The sequence below is a fragment of the Coenobita brevimanus genome, chromosome 2 (genome assembly GCF_032717465.1).
Source record: "Coenobita brevimanus isolate Jiangsu-jjx chromosome 2, ASM3271746v2, whole genome shotgun sequence".
Taxonomy (NCBI): Eukaryota; Metazoa; Arthropoda; class Malacostraca; order Decapoda; family Coenobitidae; genus Coenobita; species Coenobita brevimanus.
The window spans coordinates 14,557,093-14,580,907 of NC_136955.1; the positions used below are offsets into that span (position 1 = coordinate 14,557,093).

The 23,815-nt window shown below is 41.2% G+C and overlaps 1 pseudogene; it reads right to left on the minus strand.

Annotated features, from left to right (window-relative positions):
- Nucleotides 1-20,835: 20,835 nt before the first annotated feature.
- Nucleotides 20,836-21,324, minus strand: LOC145391653 (uncharacterized; annotated as a pseudogene).
- Between the last annotated feature and the right edge of the window lie 2,491 nt (nucleotides 21,325-23,815).

A 23,815-nucleotide genomic window follows, 5' to 3' on the forward strand; every position in this document is an offset into this window, starting at 1 on the left:
ATCTTAGCGTAACAGTGGTTTACATCATACTGCTGACTATTTCTCGTAACCTTACGGCAGAGAAAGACAAACGTACAAGAAGAAACTCTTTCGAAGGCACTTGATCGTGACTATCATCTTAATTTACTTTTAATCTCTTGTCACAGATATGTTTTTAAGACAGAATGATGGCAGTTTAGGCCAAGTTAATGTAGACAGAGTAGTCAGTGTGTTAATAAGCGTCCAAGCACTATAATGGTACAAATGGACCAGTAGAAATTATATTTAGGAATCCAATTATACCAAACCTGAGAGCACTGCCTGTCAGCCCCTTGTGTGCGACCGGCCTTCAGAGTTATCCCACTGTTATTTCCACTTGTATTTTCAGCAACACAGCCTCCCTAGTGACCCGCCACATAACCGTGCAACTCTAATGCTGCCCTCCTGTCCATCCCTGCCGTCACAATCCTTATCCGAAACTAGGAAGGGGAAACATGTGGACAAGCTTTATTCATGTGACGCTATTGTGAAGTTTTTCCCGTAGGATATATATATATATATATATATATATATATATATATATATATATATATATATTGTTACGGAACAGAGAGAGATAATGAACACTTCAAGTCAGAATACTAAAATCACTACTGTCCCGCAACGATCCAGATTCAAAACAAAAGAGTTAGGTAAAATTACAAGTTAAAGTTTAATGCTCAAATTAACAACTAAACATTCAGGACTCATAAGGATAATGTAATTGCAAAAATCAAGTTAAATATATGGTTAACTGCAATAGCCTCTATTAACACGAAATTAGCAAGAGTAAATTTATCTAAGTAAGCCCTGATAAAATGAGAAAACCGGATAGTGCTCAGTTAATGCAAGATATATTATTACAGATACAAAATGTATTGATAATGGCTGACATAAAAAACTCCACATGAATCACAAAAACGTCACCAGCCCTACGAATTAACACCTTATGCTATACAGTACAAGAAAAAAAATGTAATAACACTTATACTCAAATTACACAGCAGCTAGATGGTTGGAGACTTCCTGAGCACTCACAAAAATAATAACAACTGTACAGGGGAGGACAGAGATGTGAACAAAATGAGGAGTAGATCTAAGTGGCCATTAATGCAGAGACTGAGCTCATTATATAGGGGCCGGCAGAGCTTGATACAACTTGTAAGAAGGATGCGCAAATGAAGCCATAGGGGACAAAAAGTTGAAACTCCTGGTCTGAACAACAGAAAGAACGACTTACTCTACTATAAGGGAGGAGAAAGGGGGAGTGAGGTAGAACACAGAAGCTTGGTCACTATGGAAGCCACGAGGCGAATCGTGGTCAAACATGCAGCATACTGTACGTTAGAATTATACAAAGGATGATGAAATCATAGGCTATGTAACACCTCCCCACAAAAAAAAAAGAAATTTACAAAGGAAATTTCTTATTACTCTAAAACAATCTGTCTAAAGTCTAGATAAGCAATCTGCAATAACATTTTCTTTCCCCTTGACATGTTGTATGTCTAATGAAAACTCCTGAAGAAGTAGACTCCATCTTGTCAATCTCTGATTTTTATCTTTAAACTTACTAAGGAATTTCAGTGGCTTATCATCGATATAAATGACTATGGGGTCAAAACCAGAACACAAATAAAATGAAAAATGCTGTAAACCCAAAATCAAGGCCAAAAGCTCTTTCTCAATAGTTGAGTAGTTCTTTTGAGGTGGAGTGAACTTCTTACTGTAATAAGATACAGGGTGTTCAATACCCTGATCATCCTCTTGCAGCAAAACAGCCCCAGCTCCTGTATCACTTGCGTCAACAGCCATCTTAAAAGGCTTAGCAAAATTTGGAGTAGCGAGCACTGGCAGACTTAATAGGATAGCTTTAAGTTTGCTGAAAGAGGATTCACAGTTATCAGTCCAGACAAATTTAACTCCCTTTTTCAGTAGGTCTGTAAGTGGTGATACAAGAATTGAAAAGTTAAGAACAAATCTCCTGTAATAACCTACCATTCCCAAAAATCTTTGTAGCTCTTTCCTACTTTTAGGTCTGGGAAGATCACTTATAACCTGAACCTTAGTTGCTGCTGGTGCAACATGTCCATCACCAATTACGTACCCAAGGTACTGAACTTTAGCTTGACCAAACTCACACTTCGATAAATTAGCTACAAGATTAGCCTGAACCAAACGCTCAAGAAATTTACTGATATGGCATAGGTGATCTTTCCAGTTGTCACTGAAGATTAATACATCATCAATATAAACAACAAACCCTGCCAAACCCTCTGTTACAACATTCATGAGCTTCTGAAATGTGGCTGGTGCATTCTTCATACCATATGGCATTACAGAACATGCAAAAGTCTTTCCTAGTGTTACAAAACATGAGATCTCCCTAGCACGTTCAGTCATAGGTACTTGCCAGTATCCCTTTAACAAATCAAACTTACTTATGTACCTAGCCTTTCCGATCTTGTCTATGCAATCTTCCACGCGAAGGAGAGGGTAAGTGTCTGTTTTGGTTATCTGATTAACACGTCTGTAGTCGATGCAAAGCCGCTGTGATCCACCTGGCTTAGGGACTAGAGTGACAGGAGAACTCCACTCGCTCTGACAGGGCTCAATCATCTTGTGGTCCAACAGGTAGCCAAGCTCCTTCTGGATGAGAGGAACTTTCACTGCGTTCACACGGTAAGGAGGCAGTTTAATTGGCTTTGCGTCTCCAACATCGACACCATGCATCAACACAGTGGTTCTTCCTGGAGTGGCACGGAACACTTGCGGGTACTCCTGCAGTAATGCCGAAAACTCCTGCCTTTCCTCGGGAGCTAGATGAGAAAGCTTAGTCTGGAGATCATTCATGATATCAGGATTCTTCCCCAAACTATCACTCAGGCTCATGCTGTATGGGAGAACTTCATTTGCAGACTCGGGTGGAACAGCTACAGTGCAGACTGGGTTATTTTCGTCCCGCCTGTGATATAACTTTTGCATGTTGATGTGACAAAGTTGCTTGTTCTTTCTACGATCTGGTGTGGCGATGACATAGTTGACATCACTGAGTTTCTTCTCCACGAAATAAGGATCACTAAACTTGGCTTGAAGAGGTTGCCCATGCAAGGGTAGCAGAATCAAAACCTGATCTCCTGGCTGAAAGTGGCGTAACCTGGACTTCTTATCATACCAAGTCTTCATCTTCTCCTGAGCAGCTCCTAAATTCTCTCTCACCAGCTGTAAAGCAGTGGACAGCCGTTCTTTGAACTACATCACATACTCCAGCAGGTTGACGTCATCTTCCTCCGACAGCCAGCATTCCTTGAGTAGCTTAAGGGGTCCTCTTACTTCATGGCCAAACAGTAGTTCAAAGGGTGAGAAGCCCAGTGATTCATTTGGAGATTCTCTTGCGGCAAATACAACGAATGGAAGACCTTTATCCCAGTCTTTCTGATGTTCCAAACAGTATTTCCTGAGCATCGATTTGAGTGTTTGATGATATCTCTCAACGCTCCTTGGGTCTGGGGATGGTAAGCTGAAGACGTGGTCTGGGTGATGCCCAACTCTTTCAGAGACTGCTTGAAAACATTTGACATGAAATTACTTCCCCGGTCTGACTGTACCTCCTTGGGCAGACCAAACTTGGTGAAGAACCCTAGCATTTCCTTAACCACGTTCTTTGCTGCGATATTTCTAAGTGGAATGGCTTCAGGATAACGAGTAGCCATATCAATCAGGGTCAACACATAAGAAAATCCTGAAGAAGTCTTAGGAAGAGGGCCCACAATATCCACCAACACACGGGTGAATGGCGCCTCAAAAGGAGGAATGGGAACTAGAGATGCAACCTTTTCAGTCTGATTACACTTCCCCACAACTTGACAGGTGTGACAAGACTTACATTACCAGGAAACATCTCTGAAGATACCTGGCCAGTAGAAGTGTTTCAAAATACGTGCCACAGTTTTCCTCACTCCAAGGTGTCCTGCCAAACTGGAATCATGAGCTACGCTAATGATATCCTGCCTACAAACACGAGGGATGACAACTTGATGTACAACCTCCCATTCACAGTCGGCTGATGCTGTTGGGGGTCTCCACTTTCTCATAAGTACTCCTGACTTTATATAATAACAAGTAGAAGCACCAGCTGACTCTTCCTCACTGCAAGCAGAGTTAGCTAGACCTTTCAACTCAGGGTCAGCAACCTGCAACTCAACCAACTCTTGACGAGACAAATTATCAACACTACTGGGTACTGCCTCATCTGGTGAGTGGTCCAAACTAGCAAGAAAAGTGTCAGCTAGGATAACATCATCATCATCATTATCCTCTAAGTCACCAGTAACTTTAGACTTAGCCCTAGTGACAGCACATGCAGAGAAAACATCAGGGATATCACAATCCTGGGTCGCAGTCACTGGTTCACTAGACAACTGAGGAGCTGGACACACTTGACTTCCACCAATATCATTTCGAAGTTAAAAAGTTACACCTGACATTGGGAGTGTCTCAACCAACCCAACCATAACGGAACCATTAACAAAACCAGACTCTAAATTCACTCTGCACAGAAGGACAGAGAAGTAATTATTCCCTACACCTTGTAAGATTACAGTTTCATCAGAGGAATTAACATTACAGCCTAGAACACTGGTCAGCATAAGGGATTGGCAAGCACCTGTATCACGATATATTTTAACTGATTTCCTGTCATTACTGTCCAGAGGACTGACAAAACCATCAGACAGGAAATTAGCACATGAACTCTTGAGAGTGTCATCCACGTTACTGCTCAAAAGAGGAGCTTCATCATGAGAATTTAATTTACCCCTCAAAGCAGGTTCAGTTAACTCAGTTAAAGAATTCTGGGAACAATCAAGGGTGGACACTAGACCAATTGACTGAATATTTAAAGACTCCTTTTTGTTCACATCACGCTGTTTCCTGAAACATTTCTTCGTAGTATGACCAAGCTTACTACAATAAGTACATTTACTTTTCTGAAATCTAGAGGTGGAGCTGGTATTTATTTCTCGAGAAACATCATCTTTATTCTCTTTCCTGTTACCTGTACTCTGAGTAGAGGCAACGTACTTACTCTCAGCTTTCCTTTTTTCTTTAGAATATCTCTTGTGAGTGAGAACATATTCATCAGCTAAAACTGCAGCATCAGACAAATTATCTATTCTTTTCTCATCAAGATATAGGCTTACATCTTTATTAATACACCTTTTGAAGTCCTCCAGCAAAATCATCTGCTTAAATTTATCAAAATCAGAATTTACATTCTTAGAATTTAACCACTGCTCTAACAGATCTTCTTTGATTTTTGCCTACTCAACATGGGATTGCTTATCTGGCTTATAAGTTGTCCTAAATTTTACTCTATAGGCTTCAGGAACAAGCTCATAGGCCTTTAGAATCAAGCTCGTAATTACATCATAATAATCAGATTGATCCTGAGGCAAAGATGCATAAGTTACTTGAGCTTTACCGGTGAGAACAGTTTGAAGGAGTACTGACCAATACTTTTTGGGCCAATTAAAACCTGTAGCTACCCTCTCAAACAACGGAAAATACTTTGTTAAATCAAATTCATTAAAAGGAGGGACAAGTTTAACATTTTTAGGCACATCAAAATCATCAGAGCTTGTTAATCCAGTTCCAACTTGTTTCATGCGATACTCATGGTCCGCCTGAATCCTAGCAAGTTCAATTTGTGCCTCCTGAATACGAGCCTGAGACTCAGACTCCTTAGAACGTGCCTGAAACTCAGCCTCCTTAGCACGAGCCTCCTGCAGGGCTAGCTGTAACTTAGCTATTTCAATCTGCATTTCCTCATCTGGAGGAGTTACATCAAACAAGCTTTTATTAATCATGCCAACAATTTGATCTTTAGAATGATGAGAGTGAACAGCAATTCCCAATTGTTGAGCAACAAGCTTAAGTTCATTCTTTGTTCTGTTTTCCACATCACACACTGTTTGCACACTTGACAAAAAACCTCTGGCTCCATGAAGCGTAGTAATAGTAGACATCATGAATAAATCACAGTCACAAAATATCAAGCAATATCCTTATGATAATATCCTGAATATCCTGATAAGAGGTCGCCAAATTTATGTTACGGAACAGAGAGAGATAATGAACACTTCAAGTGAGAATACTAAAATCACTACTGTCCCGCAACGTTCCAGGTTCAAAACAAAAGAGTTAGGTAAAATTACAAGTTAAAGTTTAATGCTCAAACTAGCAACTAAACATTCAGGACTCATAAGGATAATGGAATGGCAAAAAACAGGTTAAATATATGGTTAACTGCAATAGCCTCTATTAACACGAAATTAGGAAGAGTAAATTTATCTAAGTCAGCCGTGATAAAATGAGAAAACCGGATAATGCTCAGTTAATGCAAGATATATTATTACAGATACAAAATATTTTTAATAATGGCTGACATAAAAAACTCCACATGAATCACAAAAACCTCACCAGCCCTACGAATTAACACCTTATGCTATACAGTACAAGAAAAAAATGTAATAACACTTATACTCAAATTACGCAGCAGCTAGATGGTTGGAGACTTCCTGAGCACTCACAAAAATAATAACAACTGTACAGGGGAGGACAGAGATGTGAACAAAATGAGGAGTAGATCTAAGTGGCCATTAATGCAGAGACTGAGCTCATTATATAGGGGCCGGCAGAGCTTGATACAACTTGTAAGAAGGATGCGCAAATGAAGCCACAGGGGACAAAGAGTTGACACTCCTGCTCTGAACAGCAGAAAGAACGACTTATTCTACTATAAGGGAGGAGAAGGGGGTAGTGAGGTAGAACACGGAAACTTGGTCACTATGGAAGCCACGAGGCAAATCGTGATCAAACATGCAGCATAATGTACGTTAGAATTATACAAAGGATGATGAAATCATAGGCTATGTAACAATATATATATATACATATACATATATATATATATATATATATATATATATATATATATATATATATATATATATATATATATATATATAAAGTGTGTTTGTGTGTGTGTGTGTGTGTAACGTCCAACATCATCGCAACAGCAGCGCAATACAGTACTGACTCAGTAACGAAGACAGTTGAGAATTCAAAAAAATATATGACCAGTGAATCAGTTCCACGACATTAACAACCAAGAAAACAAAAACACCACCATCGCCAGCACAATACCCTCCAACATCACCACCACCACCACCACCACCACCACCACCACCACCACAACAACAACAACAACAACAACAATAGTAACAGCATCAGTAAAAAAAAAAAAAAAAAAAAAAAATCAGCACCACCTAAAAAAATACCATCCCCTTCATCTGAAAAAAACAAACAAACATAACATTAAGAACAACAAAAACAGGAACAACAGCAACAACATCGACATCACCACCAACAAGAAAAAAGCACATTAACCTTGGCGACAAAATCACATAATCAAGAACAATGATAACTAGCACCACCACCACCACCACCACCACCACCACTAACAACACAAAAATTAATTTTCTGAGCACAACAGCACTTCACCTGTGGCCTTGACCCTTTGATCTATCTTAACCAAAATCATTTTACGTTTTTCCAGATCCACGCAATATGTTAACTGCCAATTATGATCCAGGTCGAATGCGGTCGAATGCATGAAATACGCTGCACCCTGAACTCTGACCTCCTACCATAACCTTTGAACTTTGAGTGAGCTCCACCAAAATCAGATAATTTCCCCGGTTCGCCCATAATATTTATGAAAATTTTGAGTCAGATTGAATCAGCCATGCATAAAATAAAGCTGCACGATAAACTTTGACCTTCTCCCATGACCTTTGACCTTTGACTGATAGGAATCCAAAAAATGTTCCAGACCCTCCCACAATGGATGGCAAATTTAATCTAGACCTGATCAGGCATTAATGAGATAAACACATACATGCAAACATACAGTACATACATGCATACATTCATTCCTAGATACACATATAGCACATACATAATTATATTCATGCATACATTCTTCCCGTACATCCATATAAACCCACCTGATATAAATAGCGAAGACATTGGCGTCGCTAAAAAAAAAAAAAAAAAGTGATCAGTAAAGCGACCAGCATCACAACAAACCATCACAACCCATCACCAGCACCACAACAGCACCAGTAGCACACAGTAAAAACAGCAAATCTTTGACCACCACATCCACCACAATTACCATAATTTCTGTCACCATCACCACCACCATAACAACAGCAACAACAACAGTAACAAGTAGTAAAACCATCATTAACACCGACAACCAAGCAACACACACACACACACACACACACACACACACACACACACACACACACACACACACACACACAAAGTAACGTCTAGCAACACTATCAACGTAACAAAAATAACAACAAAAATTCAGTCACCACCTTCAATAGCAAGAACCACACAGCAACAACATCAACATCATCAACACCAACAACAGCAGCATCAACAACAAGAACCAAAATATCCAAATCCACGGTGTGAATTTTTCTATTCTGTATTCATTAGGGTTCAGAATGTGTTATCTTTTAAAACTGAATTCTGTGACAATGTTTATTAATTGACACAGATCTCTCTCTCTCTCTCTCTCTCTCTCTTATCAAATGCGAAGTGGTGTACCCTCCCACTAAAGTGGATTCGTGACAATACCTAATATTCGGCTCGACCTCAATACTACCACAAGTGCACTGTTATTCGCACTGTCTGTCTGTCTGTCTGTCTCTGCGCTTGCACACACACGCGCGCGCACACACACACACACACACACACACACACACACACACACACACACACACACACACACACACACCGCTCGCTGGTGCAGTGGTAACGCTCTCACCTAGCATCTGCTAAGACGGGGGTTCGCGCCTTGCTCGGGATGCGAAAAAGTTTCACTGACAAAGCGGGTGGTCACTGTCCTCCTTGAGCAAGAGGATGGGTGTGTGTGTGTGTGTGAAGGTTAAGGCTTTGCCCTTAGATCGGACTATATGAGCTCTTAGCTCTCTTCCGGGAGGGTAAAATGCCGATGATCACAAAACCATCACGTGATCCTGACCGACCCGGTGAATTACACATACACACACACACACACACACAGAAGGGGTACAGTCATGAGGGAAAGAGAAGAAAGGCAGGACACTTATAAGACATCAGGTGAAGCAAGAGAGGGAAACGAAAGAGAATGACAGTAAACGGTATTATGGTGTGAGATAGGAAAAGGGTAGGATAGAAGTAGAAATTAATATTAGTATACAATGATATGGTGTTCGGTTGGTGAAGGGTAGAATAAAATAAGACACAGACGATGAAACAGAAGACAGCGGTGGTAGAGAGTGGTTTGGTGTAAGAGTGGATGCTGGAGAGTTGTTTGTGAGCGTGCATATTACACAGAATACGGTAAGTCATAGGGGCTCGAAGCTAGTTTAGTGCATCCTCAGAACATGAAGCCAGTACCGAACCGACCGAGCTGCCTGGGCACATAGAGGCACACATCATCTTTCTCTGTTCCCATCCCCATCCTATTCACTATCCTTCCGTCCTTTTTCCTTTCGCTCTATTCCTCATTGTTATTTGTCCTCTCCCCATTCTTCTGCATTTCCTTTCTTCCCCAACCATTTCCCCCAGTCCCCTTTCTTTTTCTTCTTCCTCTTCTTCTTCCCCCTTTCGCTATTTTCCTCCTTCTAGACTTACTTGTTTCCCTTCCCCCGTTTTATTTTTCTTTCTGCTCTTAAACTTCTTTCGTTTCTATTGTTCCTGCTTCTCTGTTCCTTCTTCTCCCTCTTAACCAACCTTTCCATCTTCTATATCTATACTTTCACTGCCAGTCTCACTCATCCTCTACGGTATATCTGTCTGTCTCCCTCTTCCTCTCCCATTCTTTCTCCTCCTCCTCACCATCCATTCTCTCACTTTCCTGCTCTCTTTCTCTCTCTCTCTCTCTCTCTCTACTATTGGTTTGACCACTCCGCTTCTCTTCGTTTCCTACCTTTCCCTCTCCCTCTTTCTTCATCTGTCCGTCCGTCCTTCCGTTTCTCTCTCTCTCTCTCTCTCTCTCTCTCTCTCTCTCTCTCTCTCGTTAAGAACCTCTAGGGTACTCAGACGAAGACCTACCATGCCCAGTAAGGAGGCAGTCGTTAACACAATCTCCATTTCTCCCCATCCTTTTCTGTTTTACTCTCCCTGTCCTTATATCTCCCTCATCCTAGCTTTCTTTTTTTTACTCTTACATCATCTTCACTATCTTTCTTTCCTGCGTATTTTTCTGTCTTTCTCTCTGCCTGCCTGTGTCTGTCTGTCTGTCTCTCTGTGACTGACTTTCACTCGGTTTCTCTTCAAAAATTCTACCCCTTTTCTCTCCCACTCTAACCTCTCCTTTACTCTCTCTCTCTCTCTCTCTCAGGGACTCATAAAAAAGCCTACCATTTCAAGGAAGAACAATAACTCAATCGGTACCTCTCTGTCCCTCTCTCTCTCTCTCCCATTCCTCTATGTCTCTTCCTGCTCTTCCTTCACTCTCTCTTTCTCCACCTCATTCTCTTCCTTTACTGTACATCTCTTTCTATCTCCCTCTCTATCTCCCACTCCCTCTCCTTATCCTTCTTTTTTTCTCCTCTGTCTTACTCTCCATTTCACTTTTCTTTCCTTTTCAGTCCTTTCCTCCGCCTCTCTGTAACTAATTTTCATTTTGCCTGTCTGTCTGTCTGTCTGTCTATCTCTATCTATCTGTCTGTCTATCTCTATCTATCTGTCTGTCTATCCATCTGTCTATCTGTCTGTCTGTCTGTATCTGTCTCTGTTTCTGTCTGTCTGTCTGTCTGTCTGTCTCTCTCTCTCTCTCTCTCTCAAAAGCTCCCAGGACGACTCAAGGGAGACTTCTCAATCGTCACCTCTCCCTCTCTCTCGTCTTTTATCTTCCTCCCCAAGCCCTTTCCTGCTTCTGTTCTTTCCCTATTTCCCCATCTCTCTTGCTCCCTCTCTCTCTCTACACTCATTGTCTATCTACTTCTCTGCATTCCACTCCTCCATATCCCTCACTCCATTCACTCCTCCGTCTCCCCATTTCTCTTTCTGTTCTTCCTCTTCCTTTCCTTCTTGCACATCTTTAGTTTTTTTGTCGTCTTCACCACTTTCTCTCCCTCTGTCACTGATTTACCCACTCTATCTTTACACACACACACACACACACACACACACATTCCCCTTCTGTATCTCCAGCACTATCTCTATCCATTCTATCATTGTATCCTCTCTCTCTCTCTCTCTCTCTCTCTCTCTCTCAGCTCGTGAAGTGCCTCTCAGGAGCTCACAAGACGACGGCCAATACCCAAGGGAGACCACTCACTCAATCGCCCTGATGGAAGTTGCGAGGCGTGGGTACTCCTGCTGGGGGGAGGGGAGGGGAGGGCAGTTGGCAAAAGCATTTAATCATCCTATGTTTTGTGTGTGTGTGTGTGTGTGTGTGTGTGTGTGTGTGTGTGTGTGTGTGTGTGTGTGTGTGTGTGTGTGTGTGTGTGTGTGTGTGTGTGTTTTGGCAACATTTTGGAAAACTATTAGATGATATTTAAAAATTTTACATAATGCTTGCAGATTATCAGGTGTGCAAGCTATTTGATTTTGGGTAAACATGGTTAAAGAAGAAGTTTAATGTCATAAAAAATATGAGAGAGGGGATAGTGATGAACTGGGGAGGTATGCGTTCTCTTGGGTGCTTGTGATTTATTTTTCTCAGCCTAGGTTACATGTTTGATAGACATTTCGGGTCAAAGAGCGTGAGTATAACCACTACGCCTACGATCAAAGAGTGGCCCGGGATGTCATCTGTCACGTAAATACTGCTAGAGGTGTAAAGTGAGAACCTACCACTTACTGATCAAAACTAAGGGAATGTAACTCATTGTTCTTTAACGATATCATCCCTCTGAGGTCCCTCAAAATGATTTCTGGCTGCTATTCCCGGATCCATACACGGGCTGACCCATAAACGTCTGTCTCTGAATCACTCAGAAGCTAGATGGGTCACTAGATAAAACTTACACCTGCCAGCCCCTTGCAGCCCCACCAATGCATTTTTCAGCATTGTACTCTAATGCGAAATCTCATGTGAACATCGTCCTTATAGCTTCAAGATATATAAAATTTTTGAAGAATATAATGTATACATAAGAAAAAAAAAAGCTAAAAACACAAGTAGCTATCTGTCTATATATTACCAGACTCCTTAATCCCGTAAGGGGTGGCCGCAAACAAATCGCCTCCATGTCCCCGCCATTTCATTGCCCTGTTCCCAGCTCACACACCCCTCTCTCATATACCTACCCACTCCATCTCTGCATCTCAACCTTGGCCTCCCCTCCCTCTTCCCACCTCCACCTTACTCACATACACTCTTCTCGTCGGTCTCTCACTCCCCACCCTCTCCACATGGCCAAACCACCTCAGTGTGTTTCTCTTAACGCTTCCTATCACATCCACATCCACACCACAGCACTCCTTCATTTCATCATTTGTCAGTCTGTCTCTCCATGTGACTCCACTTGCTCCTCTCAAATAACTCATTTCCACTGCTCTCACTCTTGATTTCTGTCCCTCCAACAAGGTCCAAGCTTCACTTCCATACGTTCGTGCTGGTATCACAATACTGTTATTTAGAAGCTTTTTCACTACCGTGCTCACTTCTCTGTTTCTTATCACTGCTTTCAAGGAACCAGCAACCTTTCTTCCTTATTGTACCCTTTCAAGCACTTCACCCTCTAAACTTCCATCTTTACTCATCACACTACCCAAGTACTTAAAAGCACTCACATTTTCCATTTCCTCCTCATCCAGCCTCACTGTACATTCACTGACCTCACTTCTCTCGAAGACCATAACTTTACTCTTCCCTACATTTATCTTTAGATTCCGTTTCTTACACACTCTCCCAAACTCAGTCCCAAAGAAGGGTGACCATTCCCAACCCTCTAACTATCGTTCAGTTCTTTAATATCCTGTGTCTCGAATCGATTCTTAATAGAAAAAAATTAAAGCATCTTTCCTATCACAACCTTCTTTCTGATCGTCAGTATGGGTTCCGTCAGGGACGCTCCACTGGCGATCTTCTCACCTACCTTTCAGACTCCTGCTCATCCTCCTTTCGGGACTTTGGCGAAAGCTTTGCCATTACACTTGACATCTCAAAGGTTTTCGATCGAGTCTGGCATAAACCTTTAATTTCCAAACTGCCCTCTTCCGGTTTCTATCCTTCCATCTGTGCCCTCATCTACAGCTTCCTTTCTGGTCGTTCTATAGCCGCTGTTGTAGACGACCACCGTTCTTCTCCTAGATCTATCAATAGTGGTGTTCCTCAGGGCTCTGTCCTATCAAAAACTCTCTTGCTTTTATTCATCAATGATTTTCTAAGCCGTACATCTAACCCTATCCACTCGTACGCTGATGATTCCACCCTTCACCTTTCCATTTGGTTCTCGCAACGTCCATCTGAGCAATTACTTCAACAAACAAGGGATGAGGCTATGGCACACCTAATGTCTGACTTGGTTCGTATCTCTGACTGGGGTAAAAATAATATGGTTGTTATTAATGCTTCAGAAACTCAGTTTTTACACCTATCAACCAGACATAATCTTCCACACGAGTACCCACTAATGTTTAATAATATTCAGCTCAATCCTGAATCATCCTTGAACATGCTTGGGGTTTCATTCACTTGGGTCTTATCTTGGAAAGATCATATTGCACCTCTTGTGAAATCTGCTTCCAAGAGATTAGGTGTGCTAAGCCGACTCCATATCTTGTTTGACCCTTCAGAGTTGTTGACTTTATACACGGGTTTTATTCGCCCCTGTTTATAGTACAATAATCATGTGTGGGGAGGCTCCCCACATACAGCGCTTCTTGATAGGGTGGAGTCAAAGGCTTTTTGTCTCATCAACTCTCCTATTACTGCCTCCCTTCAATCTCTGTCTCTTCGCCGCACTGTAGCCTCTTTATCCCTTTTCTATCGCTATTTCACTGGTCACTGCACCTCTGAACTGTCTGCTTGCATCCCTCCACCTCTACAACAGATGTGTAGCACCCGTCTGGCAACAAACTCTCATCCCTTTTCTGTCCAACTCTCTAATGCAGGAGTTAACCGTTACTCCCAGTCCTTCGTTTATGCAACAGGTCAACTCTGGAACTGTCTCCCTCTGTCTCTATTTCCATCTTCCTATGATCTCCAGTCCTTCGAACACGGTGTGTCCAGGCATCTCGAAATTAACAGATCTTGAATTTGGCTCTCTTTTGTATTGTATTTGTTTTTTCTTGGAAGGAAAGGTTTGTGCGTTCCGGCCATTTGTTCCATCTTTCTTGCATTAAAAAAAAAAAAAAACTCATCCACCAAGCCTTTTAGCTCCCCTTCGTCTTCACTTAACAACACAATATCATCTGCAAACAACAGTACAGGGAGTTTCCAAACACTGCCCTATCTCGCTAGGGTCACTCCAACATCCACTGCCCTACCGTGTATCTCTTTTATAACCCCATCCATATACAAATTGAACAACCATGGAGACATGACACATCCTTGTTTCAATCCAACCTTCAAATAAAAAATTCACTCAGTTCACTATCCACACGCACTGCAGCCTCAGCACCCTCATATATACTCTTCACGGCATTAAACAACTTCCCATCTACTCCATATATTCTTAATACTTTCCACAACCCTTGTCTATCCACCCTGTCATATGCTTTCTCCAAATCCATGAAGGCCATATACAACTTACTTCCCTTCTCTAGCAACTCTTCCACTAATGATCTAAGAATGAATATCTGATCTACACAACCCCTTCCCTTTCAAAAACCACCCTGTTCTTCTCAAACTAATTCCTCTGTTATTTCCCTAACTCCGTCAATAACTATCTTATCATATACTTTTCCTATTATGCTAAGAAGACAGATGCCCCTATGATTACCACACACTTCTTTTTCCCCCTTTTCCTTTGTACAAGGGAATAATTATACCTGACTTCCAATCCTCCGGGACTCTACTTTCCTCCCAGGCCAATCTGCACATCTTCCACATCCATTCTACTACTATGTTTCCCCCATGCTTCAGCATTTCACCACACACTCTATCAATTCCTGGGGCTTTCCCCATTTTGACACTCTTCGTTGCTTCCACAACTTCCATCCTATTGATTTCTTCCTCTCTTCTTACCTCCCTCCTTCTCCCAGCCATTCCCCAGCCACTTATACTCGCATTACTTTCTTTCTCTATATTCAACAATTCCTTAAACTATTCTCTCTATATGCTCACTTTTTCTCCCTGCTCCACTAGTAATTCACCTTTTTTATCTTTCACTCCCCGACTAACGTCACTGCCACCCTAAGTCTCGTTACCGCTTTCCAGAACATTTTCTTACACTCCCTCCACTTTACACTCAAATTCCTTCCAAATTCCTCATCCACTCTCTTCTTACTCTCTCTTACTAATATTTTCACCTCTCCCTTCCTTTCTACATATAACTTTCTCTTCCGTCTCTCAATTTCTTCCACGCCCCTATTTCTCATCCATTCATTATGTGCTTTCTTCTTTTGTGCCACAGCCTGTCTCACCTCTTCATCCCACCAAGCTGTTCCTTGCATCCCCTTTCGTCTTCTCTTCACCCCACACACCACCTCACATGTTGCACATATTTCTTCTGTGAATATCTTGCACACACCTTCCAGGTCCCCCATCTGTTCTAATCCACATTTGCCCAATCGTGCCTCCACTTCTCTCTTTTATTCTGCCTTTTTCTCATCCTCTTGTAACCTTTCCACTCTGCTTGCATCTACTCTTTCCTTCTGTCCTTCCCTTTTCTTTTTCTGCATTTTACTTGGACCGTGATTCTGACCACCATTTGGTGGTGGTCAGAAAGCCCACTCCCCCACCCTCTATATGCTCTTGCATCCATTACACACCTAAGCATCCTTTCATCCACACACACATAATCAATCATTGCCTTCCTTTCATTCAGTTCACCCCCCACCCTTCTCTTCACTCGTCACGTATACCTGAGGATCATTTTGTGCCTGGAGAGGGTATTGGCTATCACCAACCCCCTCCCGTCACAAATGTGCACTAAAGCACTGCCATTCTCACCTATCTCAGCAGGCAAACCCCACTCAGCAACTACTCCATCCACCTTCACATTTCCTACTTTAACACACACACACACACACATTATATATATATATATATATATATATATATATATATATATATATATATATATATATATATATATATATATATATATATATATATATATATATATATATCATGCACGGAAAATCTACCGATTTAAGTAAGAAAATTCTAGACGTTTTTCAATTTTATATATCAGTATTGCATTCATATTCCAATTATCACGACCTCATTTATATTTGTTTGTCAAAAATTCCTTGTTATTTTTACAAACTATTACATTTCGGAGTGATATTACTCTCGGAAAAATGTCTTATGGCTCAACGTGGTTCTTTATAATGTGCTAATATTCCTTTTTTTCTTCAGTCAAGAGGCTGTAGATGCTGTTTTAAATCTTATTAATAAAGATAAAATATCTATTCTACTTGTACATTGTTTACCTTTAAAGAAACTTATAGTGAATTAGAAACCTCAAAAGCCAGCTCACCGCACGTGTGAATCGATTTTTTTTTTTTTTTTTTCTTTTTGGGCTACTTCATCTCCTGTTGTACCTCCGTTTTTTCCAATTTTTTGTCACGTCTTTTCCTTTTTTTTTTTTTTTTTTTTTTTTTCCTACTGAAATTTTGCAACAATTTGGTGTGTTTTCCCAAGAAATTTACAGTATATGTGTCGAAGTTGCAGATTTAGGATTTTTGCCCAAATATTCGTGGGGTTTATATCCTTGTAGCATAAATTTTTTAAATAGTTCTTAAACCGTTTCGTTTTTATCGTAACAAGTAAACAAGGCACTTTTTTTTTGTCCCTGAAACTGCAGCCACTATGAATTAAAAAATGTTATATAATTGACCCTGCTTGCAAAGGTAAAAATCGAAACAGTCTCTCGACGACATTTATAACAGTTCATATCAATGCTCCTTCAATCTCCATCTTTTTAAGCTTTCAACAGAATATCTGCTTACATGAGGAACCAAATTCAAAATGTTTAACAATTTTCATATCTCACTATTGCGATGATGTTCTTACTTTCTCGAGATTATTTTTATCTGTCAATAATTCTTCAATCGTTTCTGTATGAGTCATCGCGGGTCTGAGTCATCTTACACACGGAAATATACCTTACGGTCAAACAAGACCTTTTATAATGTGCAGAAGTTCCTTCTTTTCTTAGTTTAATCTAAAGCTCCCGCTGCCATTTTAAAGCCTTCATGATACAGAAAAAGGTAAAATCCCTTTTATCTCCAAATTTTTATTATTTTTTTTTCAATCCCTTTCTCAAATGAAACTGTTGTGATAAAACACAGGGATTATCTCTAAGCTTTATTCAACACAAAATCAATACCATACGTTTTTGAGAGGCGTATCAGAAGATTAGGCAGACCACTGGCAGCAGAACACCCAAAACAACCACCATTTTGAATCTCCTCACACAGTGCTGCCAGATCAGTGATCACAATGTTGCCAACCCATCACACAACTCAGTATCACCACATTCTCCCCCTTCTCAAAATATCTGATAGTCTTTACAAATCAAAACGGGTAGGTGGGCGACGTGTACCTCCAGACCTTCTTAGCACTACAGTCTTCTCGCTAGGTTCAGTGTATCCTGGAGGTGTTGAAATAACCTGGGGAGCAGGGTCATCTACGTCGGCAGGGGTAGCATCAAGGGGCTTTCCTGGAGAAGCCAAAGCATCTTCTGCAGTGTCCACAGGTGCATCTTGGGATTCCTTACCAACAGGAGTCTCGACTGGGGCTAAGTGTCGGGTAGATACAGTAGCCTCTTCGCCGTTTTGGTGGCGGATGTGGGCGTAATGAAGATTTGCTTGAAGGAGTTCCATTTCTTCAACAAAAGGATCTGTCTTGTTTATCCAGACGTGACACTTCAGGAGAACAGGTTCAGGGTGACATAACCAAGAGGGCACTGAGGCTCCAGCAGAGGAACGATGTGAGTAGTTCAAGAGTCTCTCATGTGGGGTAGCATTAATAGCTGTGCACAGTAATGAGCGAATTTAATGGAGTGCGTCAGGTAGAACAGCCTGCCAGTACTGAACGGGTAGACCGCGCAATTTCAGAGCCATTGTAATTGCCATTCACACTGTACCATTGAACCGCTCCACTTGGCCACTGCCTTGGGGGTTGTAGCTCGTGGTTCTGCTGCAGGCAATTCCTTTAGTAGCCAAAAACTCTTGCAGTTCTTTGCTCATGAGAGATGGTCCCCTGTCTGAGTGGATATAGGCAGGCATGCCAAAAATGAAGAACTGAGAAAGACAACTAATGATGGTCGAAGAAGTCATATTTGCACAAGGGAACACAAAGGGAAACCTTGAATACTCATCTATATTAAGGAAGTATCGGTTCCTGGCTGTGCTGGGCAGAGTTCCTTAAATCCATATTCAGTCGCTCATAAGGCTGGGTACCTTTTAGGAGATGAGACTCTTCTGGTTGATGAAAGTTTGGCTTGCACTCTGCACATACTCTACATGATCTGATCACCTGTCACACATCTTCTACTGAGTAGGGCATATTCTTAGATTTAACAAATTAGTACAAGTGAGTAACCCCTGGGTGACACAAAGCCTTGTGGAGAGCTAACAATGATTGCTGGTCATGATACGCAGCTCCACATAAGACCTAGAGAATGTATCAGGAGAAATGTTATCTTGACCAGGTCGGTACAGAATATCAGAGTCATAGCAAGATATTTCCATCCTCCAGTGCACTATGTCATCATTCTTTATCTTACTTTTATGCTGCTTGTCAAACATATATCTCACTGACAGCTGGTCAGTCCTTACAGTGAAATGTCTGCCTCTCAAATAATGCCTCCAATGACGAACTGCTTCAGTGATGGCCTGGGGTTCCTTTTCTATAGAAGCATAGCATTTCATAGCTCCTTGAAATGTTCTTGAAAAGAAGGCTACAGGACGTCCTGCCTGGGAGAGAACTGCTGCAATGGCAACTTCAAATGCACCAGTTTCCACTTCGAACGGTAGGAACTCATCGATTGCCTGAACTACTGAATTTTCAATGTCCTGCTTGAGAGTGTGAAAAGCTGCTTCTGCTTCCTTTGTCACAGGGAATGTAGTGGCGAACTTTGCTTGAATGGTCATACATCCACTGTGAGTAGTAAGCAAAGAGGTCAAGAGCTTGGTGGGGTGACTTCTTGTCTTGAGGCTCTGGCAGTTCACGTAGAGGTCGAAGGCGTTCAGGGTAAGGATGTATTTCTCCTCCTTCCACCACATAACCAAGGATGCTAAGCCTTTTTGCTGAAAAAGTACACTTCTCCTCATTGTAACTTATATTTTTCTTCTTGGCGGCCTCCAGGAACGTATTAAGGTTAGCATCATGTTCCTCCTGGGTCATGCCACAAGTGGTGACGTTATCCAGGTATGCATTAGTTCCAGTGAGTTGCTATTCTTGAATGAATGAATCCATGATCCATTTGAAGCAGGCCACCCCATCTGTGACCCCAAAGGAGACTTGAGTAAACTGATATAGGCCGCCACCAACCTCAAATGCTGTGTAAGGTTTATCTTCATTCCTGATGGGCACTTGATGATAGGCTCTCCATAGACCAATGATGCTAAAAACATGGTACTGAGCAATATTGTTCACTGTATCATCAATACGAGGTACAGGGTACCCATCTAGAAGTGTGAATTTGTTGATAGTCTCAGAATAGTTGATGGCCAGCCACCGCTTCATAGGATCATCCTTGATGACAACAACCAGTGCATGCCAAGGAGAATCACTTGGTTCTATTATGCCCTCCTTCAGCAGCCTCTGAGTTTCCTTCCCAATGAACATCCGATCTTCATAAGAATAGCGGTGTGATTTATATGGGATGGCAGTCAGCTGTAGAGTTGGCAAACAGCTTCGATGGGTCCGCTATTAAGGTGCTGAGTCCACAGACAAGAGGACGCAATTTACCTCCATATCTCAGAGTAACACTACAATGCAGCTTCTGGAAGTCCTCTTCAAGAATCACATCAGAGCACAGTTGTGGCAGAACAGCTAGATGTACACCTTGATAATCCTGGCCATTAACTCTGAGGTCTACCTGGCAAAACCCTGATGTCCGAGCAGAGAGAGATGTTGATGCCATGGAAACAGCACCTGATGAGTGATGGACAATCAAGGAGTGGCGCTTAACTAAGTCTGGGTGGATGAAACTTTCAGAGCTGCCACTGTCAATAAGACCGTCACCTCGGCTCCCTTGATGAAGACTTTTACAACTGCCTTCGACAGTGAACTTGGAGTAGCTGCAGAAGTCACTGTCGCTAGTGTTGCAAGGTCTCTAGGATTTGTAGAAGCACAAGCTGTTGGTGATGATTTAGCACGACACACCTTAGCAAAGTGACCCTCTTCTGACATTTATGGCACACTGTTTCACGTGCTGGACACTTTGGACGTGCATGCATTGAAAAGCCACAAAAGAAACACTTGGCATTTACAACAGCTGTCACAGGGGCAGGTTCCACAGTAACTTCTTTGCCAGTATCTTGGTCAGGAGTTGCAGCACTTACCATTAGAGAAGGCTGGGTGGTACTGTACACTTCAGAATCCCTTTGGGCCGAATCTTAAGCTCTTGCCTGGTCAAACATGGTGGCTAAATCCAGGGTTTCATTCTCCAGCAAACGCTGCCTTATCAATGATGATTGCAGGCCACTGATAAATGCATCCCTGATGGACTCTGCACAGTACTGAGCAGCTGTCACAGCCTGGAAATTACAGTCCTTACTCAGAATTTTCAGTGCTTGAAAGTATTCATCTAAGGACTCACCAACCTGCTGGCAGCGAGTTGCAAGGCAGTTGCCTGCAAAAACTTCATTTGTGGGCTTGATATATTGTGACTTTAGGGTACTGATAGCATCCTCATAGGTAGCACATTCAGAAATAGCCTCATTGATTTATGGTGATACAAAGTTGATAAGTAGACTTAGCTTGTTTAGAATTTCCTGAGGAAGGGCTCCTCAAAAGTTTTCAAAGGTCGTGAACCAGTGCTTCCATTCCTGAGCAGCCGTAGATGAGTAAGAGTCTAGTCTCTCTGGTTTCAGTAGACGTTCCATGTTGTAGCCTCTATTTACCGTAGTGTGGTGGTCAGCGTGGTCCTTGGTTCCACTCCAGTACCACGACAGTTAGGGAATTTGTGTTGAATAAATTGTGATAAAACACAAGTCTGATCTCTAACCTTTATTCAACACAAAATCCATACCATAAGTTTATGAGAGGTGTATCAGAAGATTGGGCAAAGCACTGGCAGCAGAATCCCAAAACAACCACTATGTTGAATCTCCTCATGCAGCACTGCCAGATCAGTGATCCAAAATTCACAATGTTGCCAACCCATCACACAACCCAATATCACCACAGAAACACTGTGTAATAAACACCCTAAATGCAAGTCCATTTCATGTCTGAATCAATATCATTCAGTGTTACTTGACCTCTTCCTCTGACAAAGTGTTATATACTTCTGTGAAACTTTACTGAATTTCAGAAATATTTTGGAATGTTTCGCTACAAATTTAGAGAACATTTATTTATGTGGCATTTTATTGTTTTCACATAAAAATACAGGGTTTTTAGCATCCTTCAGGATATTTTTATTGAATTATTCCTAAGCAGGTGATTTCATTTGTAAGAGTATTTTTTATATTATCTTATATTCTTGAAATGACAGTTTCGATAAATAAAAGAAAAGAACAATAAGCCACTTTAAACTCATTTGCTCGGTAACTTAAAAATTCAAACCTTTTAAGGGTGACTTGCACAGTAGAACAGTTCATGTTAAACTGCTCCACTAGCTGTTATTTTTTTTTCTATCTTGCATGAAAAATCTGTTGACTTTAGAATCCAAATACTAGATGAGTACCAGTTTCATATCTACATATTACAATGATTTTATTTTCTTGAATTCATTTTTGTGACTGAAAATTCCTATTTTTTTTAAATACGAGCTATCATATTTTGGAGTAGTTGTACTGAATGAAATATGCATAATGGCTCAATACGATCTGTTATAATGTTAAAATTTTCCTTTTTTCAGCAATTAAATTAACCCTTTCATGCACTGTGATGCAATGCGAGTAATAGTCCTTGCAATCTGAAGAGTAACCAATGACGCAATATGGCGAAACTTCCCTATTAATGATTGTAGAAACTTTTCCTGTGGATGAAATTGCGTCAGATTTTGGTGGGCCAAAGGTGAGGGTGGCAATGTCTGAGGGAAGTATATGGCAACAACCACCAGCTTATTGCAGGGACAAGTGGCCTATTTTTAGCTCAGTGTCCTCCCGGCAGTCAGACTAGGAGGGTGTGTGAGTGCACTGCCAGCTATCTTATTCCTCATTTTCTATTACCGCACCTTCCATACCTTACGTGCATTATAGTGATAGTGTGTTATATATAATGCAGTGTGTTTGTGAAGGAGGTTTATAAGTGCTTCTTATATACAGTATTTTCAGAGAAATCCAAGTTTGAAATTTCATAACTAATTTTGACCGTTCCCCTCCTATACACTGAAACTACAAAGGCAGGCAAGGACTTATAGGAGGAAGAGTATTTGAAATACTTGTTTAGTGGTACTGAAAGTGAAGACTCTAGTGATAGTGAACATGACAGTGAATTTGGTGAGGGGGAGAGAGTGAGGTTGAGGAAAGGGAGAGCAAAATCCTCCTCAAGGCCACAGCGATTAGCACTACAGGCAGAAGCACCATCATTACCACCATTCTTTTCACCACTGGTCCTACAGCTGCTATCACCACTGTCACCACTCCCATTCACCACAGGAAAAGGCTGCAGTGTTTGCTGTGTTATTTGCACAAGAGGAGGAGGGAAAACAGCTATAAACAGTATGTCCTGTTTGTGATGTGCCACTCTGCACAGGACTATGTTTTCATCAGTACCATACTGATGATAGCATACAGCAGTAAATCACATCGCAAACACACACACACACACACACACGATACAGAGACAATTAGGCAAGTAAGCAGTCTGATAGACCAGAGCAGTGATATTGAGGAGAAGATAACACAGGTGAATGAAGCTGTGCAAAGCTACAAAAATGATGTGGAAACCACGTATGCTGAAATGGTGAAAGTAAAGAAAGACTTAGAAACAAGGGTGGAAGAAAAAAGCATTAAAAAGGAAGTGAAAAGAATAATCCAAAACAATCCAAAGTTAGTCAGAGATTCAGTAGATATCAACAAATCTATAGTAATCACTGGTATAGAAGAGGAAGAAGTAAAAAACAAGATCTCAAGACACAAAAAGGAGATGGCAAATGTAATGAGTTTATTGAAAGAAGTATCAGAGGAAATCTGTAGTAAAGACATAGAGGAACACAAAAGGTTAGGGAAATACGAGAAAAGCAAGTCAAGACCTCTAAAGGTAACTTTCCAAAGTGTAAACACTGTGGAGGAGGTACTAAAAAATGCAAAAAATCTTATGGAAAAAGAGGAGTTAAAAAACGTATGGATAAAAGGATGCCTAACACAAGAGGAACTGGAATTACTGAAAGAGAAGAGGGAGGAAGCAAAAACAAAAAATGAGGGA